The 6000-nt window shown below is 41.8% G+C and overlaps 1 protein-coding gene across 1 annotated transcript in view; it reads left to right on the forward strand.

Annotated features, from left to right (window-relative positions):
• LOC123510193 (basement membrane-specific heparan sulfate proteoglycan core protein-like) overlaps positions 1-6000 on the forward strand; it is a 162632-nt gene that overhangs the window by 65666 nt on the left and 90966 nt on the right. The window lies entirely within an intron of this gene.

The following is a 6000-nucleotide window of genomic DNA, read 5'->3' on the forward strand; positions in this document are numbered from 1 at the left end:
CTCAGAGCTCATTATTTCCGATCTTCGGATAGGCCTGAGACCAGGCACACACCACACACCGGGACAACAAGATCACAACTCCTCGATTTACATCCCGTACCTACTCACTGCTAGGTGAACAGGGGCTACACGTGAAAGGAGACACACCCAAATATCTCCACACGGCCGGGGAATCGAATCCCGGTCCTCTGGCTTGTGAAGCCAGCGTTCTAACCACTGAGCTACCGGGCGTGTGTGTGTGTGTGTGTGTGTGTGTGTGTAGTGTGGTGTTGTAGGTTGGACTGGTAGAGTGTGATAAAGAGTGTTATGGTGTGGTAGTGGTGGTGATGTGTCAGTGTTGTATAGAGGTAACATTATCACAGTTTTGTCACCACCACCACCACCACCACCACCACCACCACCTTCAAACAAATTTACATCAGAACAAAGACATCCACCAGCCACCACCCACTCCGTCCATCACCACGCGTCCACTAAGGCCACTCTAGCAAAACGTCCCTCTTCCTTTAGTCCCAGCCTGCCTTTCTCCAGCTTATTATTACTTTTCCAGACTGTTATGTAGCTGACTCCTATTATGAAACGCTCTTCTCTCTCACCACGACTATTTCTAAAGGCCACAGGGATGAATAGTTGGATTCTCTAGACCGTTTCTCCTGTTGATAATGCAAAATGTCAATCTGTCACTAGAACCGTAAAATAATTCTTTAAGGCCTAGGAACTCAGCAAGTGTGGTTTATATTCAGTACCGCTTTGCTTTCTCACCACGGCTATTTTCAAAAGCTATGAATATTATCAAACATCGTCTTAAAAGATTGTTTGTCCAATAATATAGAAAATTTTGTTAATATGTCACTATAACCATAAAACTACCCTTAAAATCGTGCGCAACTTCAACTAAAACGTTTATAAAGAAGTAAAGATATGGACAGAAGTAAAGGTATGGACAGAAGTGTTAGAGAATAGTCTTATACGTCACGTGAACTTAAGGATAATTATCGTACTCAGCAAACCTCACTATGAACACTGCGTCCAATACCGTGCAAACGTTACTCCTGCCACTATCAATAATATATACAGGTAGCAGTGGTGGATACCGTTGAAAACAGTCATTGTTTAGCTTCAAATGATAAAATAATAAATGTTCCCCGAATATATTATTAATGGTGATAAGTATTCAATCAGGTAGGGTGCCTTTGTACGATGATGAAACTTTCTCTCACCCTAACCATGAATATCCTAACTTTTGACATGGTAGGTACTAATTAAGATGACAGGTGTGAGTTAAGGTGAGCAGGTGTGTTTTAAGGTAACCAAGTGTGAGTTAAGGTATCCAGGTGTGAGTTAAGGTGAGTAGGTGTAAGTTAAGGTGAGCAGGTGTGAGTTAAGATCAGCAGGTGTGAGTTGGTGTGAGAAAGCGTGAGTTAAGGTGTGTAGATGTGAGGTATGAGTTAAGGTGTGTAGGTGTGAGTTAAGGTGAGCAGGTGTGAGTTAAGGTGAGCAAGTGTGAGTTAAGGTGAGCAGATGTCAGTTATGGGGTGAAAATAAGACTTAAGGTGAGCAGGAGTGAGTTAATGTGAGCAGGTGTAAGTTAAGATGGCCAGGTGTGAGTTAAGGTGTGTCGGTGTGAGTTAAGGTGTTCAGGTTTGTTTTAAGGTGAGCAGGAGTGAGTTAGTATGAGCAGGTGTGAGCTGAAATGAAAAGGTGTGAGTTAGTGTGGGCAGGTGTGAGTTAAGGTGAGCAGGTGTGAATTGAAATGAGCAGGAGTGAGTTGAAATGACCAGGTGTGAGTTAGTGTGAGGTGGTGTGAGTTAAGATGAGCAGGTATGTCGATGTGAGTTAACGTTTTAAGTTAACATGAGTTAACATTTAAGTTTCATTGAAGAAGAGCGGATAGTTGTTTGGAAGGTTGTGTCGAACTGATAGATGGAGAAATTGAGTTTTTGTGGCATTGAAAACTACTGGATTTCTCTGCCCCAATCGAAAATCTTAGAAAGATCAGGAGTTCTGTGGTGTCCCTGCGTGATCTGTTGACTTTCTGAAGGGTTGGTCGTCTCTGAAAGGACGTGGAAAGATGTAAGGTGGTATTATCAGCGTAGTAGTGGATAGGGCAAGAAGTTTGGTTAAGAAGATCATTAATGAATAATAGAGAGTTAGTGACAGGACAGAACCCTGAGGATCACCAGTATTAATAAATTTAGGAGAAGAACAGTGGCCGTCTACTACGGCATCAATAGAACGGTCGGAAAGGAAATTTGAGATAAAGTTGCAGAGAGAAGGATAGAAAACGTAGTAGGGCAGTTTTGAAATCAAAGCTTTATGCTAGACTGTATCAAAAGCTTTTGGTATGTCTAACGCTACAGCAAAAGTTTCACCGAAATCTCTAAAAGACGATGACCAAGACTCAATAAGGGAAGTCAGAAGATCGCCAGTAGAGCAACCTTGAAGGAAGCCATATTGGCGATCAGATAGAAGATTGTGAAGTGACAGATGTTTGAGAATCTTCCTATTCTGGATACATTCAAAAACTTTAGACAAGCAAGAGATTAAAGATATAGGACGGTAGTTTGAGGGATTAGAATGGTCACCCTTTTTAAGAAAAGGTTAAGGTGAGCAGGTGTGAGTTAAGGTGAGCAGATGTGAGTTAAGGTGAGCAGGTGTGAGTTAAGGTCAGCAGGTGTGAGTTAAGGTCAGCAGGTGTGAGTTAAGTTCAGCAGATGTGAGTTAAGGTGTGCAGGTGTGAGTTAAGGTGAGCAGGTGTGAGTTAATGTGAGCAGGTGTGAGTTAAGGTCAGCAAGTGTGAGTTAATGTGAGCAGGTGTGAGTTAAGGTCAGCAGGTGTGAGTTAAGTTCAGCAGATGTGAGTTAAGGTGAGCAGATGTGAGTTAAGGTGAGCAGGTGTGAGTTAAGGTGAGCAGATGTGAGTTAAGGTGAGCAGGTGTGAGTTAAGGTGAGCAGGTGTGAGTTAATGTGTGCAGGTGTGAGTTAAGGTCAGCAGGTGTGAGTTAAGTTCAGCAGATGTGAGTTAAGGTGAGCAGGTGTGAGTTAAGGTCAGCAGATGTGAGTTAAGGTTAGCAGGTGTGAGTTAAGGTGAGCAGATGTGAGTTAAGGTCAGCAGGTGTGAGTTAAGGTGAGCAGGTGTGAGTTAAGGTGAGCAGATGTGAGTTAAGGTGAGCAGGTGTGAGTTAAGGTGTGCAGGTGTGAGTTAAGGTCAGCAGGTGTGATTTAAGGTTAGCAGATGTGAGTTAAGGTGTGCAGATGTGAGTTAAGGTCAGCAGATGTGAGTTAAGGTTAGCAGGTGTGAGTTAAGGTCAGCAGGTGTGAATTAATGTCAGCAGATGTGAGTTGAGGTTGAGCAGGTGTGACTTAAGGTCAGCAGGTGTGAAGTTGATAGGTGAGTTAAGCACAGGTGTGATTTGAGATGAGCAGGTGTGAGTTAAGGTTAGCAAGTGTGAGTTAAGGTGTGCAGGGGTGAGTTAAGGTATGCAGGTGTAAGTTCAGGTGTGCAGGTGTGAGTTAAGGTGAACAGTTGTGAGTTAAGGTGAGCAGTTTTTAATTAAGGTGTGTAGGTGTGAGTTGAAATGAGCAGGTATGATTAATTAAGTTGTGCAAGTGTGAATTAAGGGCAGCAGATGTTAATTAAAGTCAGCAGGTGTGAGTTGAGGTGTCCAGGTGTGAATTAAAATGAGGAGGTGTGAGTTAAGGTGTGTAGGTTTTAGTTAAGGTGTGCAGGTGTGATATGAAATGAGGAGTTGTAAGATAAGGTATTCAGGTGTGAGTTGAGGTAAGCAGGTGTGATTTAGGCTGTGCAGGTGTGACTTAATATCAGCAGAAGTGAGTTAAGGTCAGCATATGAGTCAAGGTCAACAGGTGTGAGTTAATGTCAGCAAGTGTGAGTTAAGGTGTACAGGTGTGAGTTAAGATGTGTCGGTGTGAGTTAAGGTGTGCAGGTGTTTTTAAGGTGAGCAGGTGAGAGTTAAGGGAAGCAGATGTGAGTTAAAATTAGCAGGTGTGAGTTAGTGTGAGCAGGTGTGAGTTAAGGTGTGTAAGTGTGAGTTAAGATGTGTAGGTGTGAGTTAAGGTGTGTAGGTGTGAGTTAAGATGTGTAGGTGTGTTTTAAGGTATGCAGGTGTGAGTTAAGGTGAGTCGGTGTGAGTTAAAGTTTCAGGTTTGTTTTAAGGTGAGCAGGAGTGAGTTTGTGCGAGCAGGTGTGAGCTGAAATGAGGTGTGAATTAGTTTGAGCAGGTTTGAGTTAGTTTGAGCAGGTGTGAGTTAAGGTGAGCAGTTGTGAATTGAAATGAGCAGGTATGAGTTAAGTTTTACAGGTGTGAGTTAATGTCAGCAGGTATGAGATAAGGTCAGCATATGTGAGTTAAGGTCAGCAGGTGAGTTAAGGTGTTTAGGTGGGAGTCAAGGTGAGCAGGTGTGAGTTAAGGTGTCCAGGTGTGAGTTAAGGTGTCCAGATGTGAATTACAGTGTGCAGGTGATGTTTACTGTGAGCAGGTGTGAGTTAAATGATCTGTGTCCAGGTGTGAGTTGAAATGACCTGTTGTGAGTTAGTGTATGTTTGAAATGACCTGTTGTGAGTTAGTGTAAGCAGGTGTGAGTTGAAATGACCTGTTGTGAGTTAGTGTAAGCAGGTTTGAGTTGAAATTAACAGGTGTGAGTTAGTGTGAGCAGGTGTGAGTTTGTTTGAATAGATGTGAGTTATTGTGAGCAGGTGTGAATTGAAATTAGCAGGTGTGAGTTAGTGTTAGCAGGTTTGCGTTAAGGTGTTCAGGTGTGAATTAAGGTGTGAGGTGTGAATTAATTTGAGCAGGTGTGAGTTAACGTGTACAGGTGTGAATTAAAGTGTGTAGGTGTGTGTTAAGGAGAGCAGGTGTGGGTGATCTGAAAGAATGTAACAGGAAATAAAGTAACGGAGAAAATATTTTTTTGGTAAGAAATCAAGTATCAGAAAAAAAAATCACAGTACTAATTTTATGTAAGAAAAAAGTAATGGTGGCAAGAAGCTGAGTACTAATTTTATTTAAGGAAAAAGTAAGAGTGTCCATTCTTGAAGCTAGATTGGGTTATGTTAGACTCGGTTAGGTTAGGTTGGATTGGCTGGGTTGGGTTGGGTTGGGTTGAGTTGAGTCGGGTTAAATTAGGTTATGTCTGGTTGGGTTAGGTTAGGTACAGCATACACTGTTCGTACCACGATGACGCTTGCCTGTAGAGAGAGGTATTAAGGTGTTTATCGTGTTTTGGGGATCTCCATTTTCCAATATTTCACCCAATATCTACTACTTTCTGAATAATAAGGATCCTTAAGTATGATTTACGGTTTCAGTGACAGATTAAAGAGATTTTTACGTTACCAACGGGAGAAACATCCTTGAGAGGATTGTAGTTTTAGGGTGTTTATCCCGTTGGTAATGTAAAGATCTCGTTTGTCTTCACTATCAGAATGGCGTACGCTTATCTTCACCAACAGAGTGGCTTATACTGTGTGCAGGTGTGATCTGGCGTGTACAAGTGTGAATTAGCGTGCACAGGTGTAGTGAGGCATACAGTGGGTGAGCGAACAAGAGCCGCACACTGCCCTCCGTCACTCCCCTCTCTACTCTCCTCTCTTCCTATGAAAAAAAAGACGTGTGAAATAAATTGTTTTTCTGAACGTGTTAAAAAAAAAAGTAAAAGTGTAGAAAGTAAATTACTTGTGAAATTGAAAAGAGGAATCATTTAAAACTGCTCCGGATTTGAAGGGTCACTGATAAAATACGAGAAAATGAAGAAATCTCAGAAGTGTAAAGAGTAAATGTAGTAGTGGGAGTGGAACGATGTGAGTGTTAGCAAAGTGTTGTGAGAAAGTTGTAATAGAGTGTTGTAATCTATTAGGAAGTTATTTTTTCTTTTTTATTTTTTTTAGAGCTGAAAGGTTTTATGTAATTTATAGAACTGGTTTAATTAACTGTTTATGTAGCAGTAATAGCAGTAGTAGTGGTGGTGGTGGGTGGTGATG

Source organism: Portunus trituberculatus, chromosome 28, assembly GCF_017591435.1.
Source record: "Portunus trituberculatus isolate SZX2019 chromosome 28, ASM1759143v1, whole genome shotgun sequence".
NCBI classification, from domain to species: domain Eukaryota; kingdom Metazoa; phylum Arthropoda; class Malacostraca; order Decapoda; family Portunidae; genus Portunus; species Portunus trituberculatus.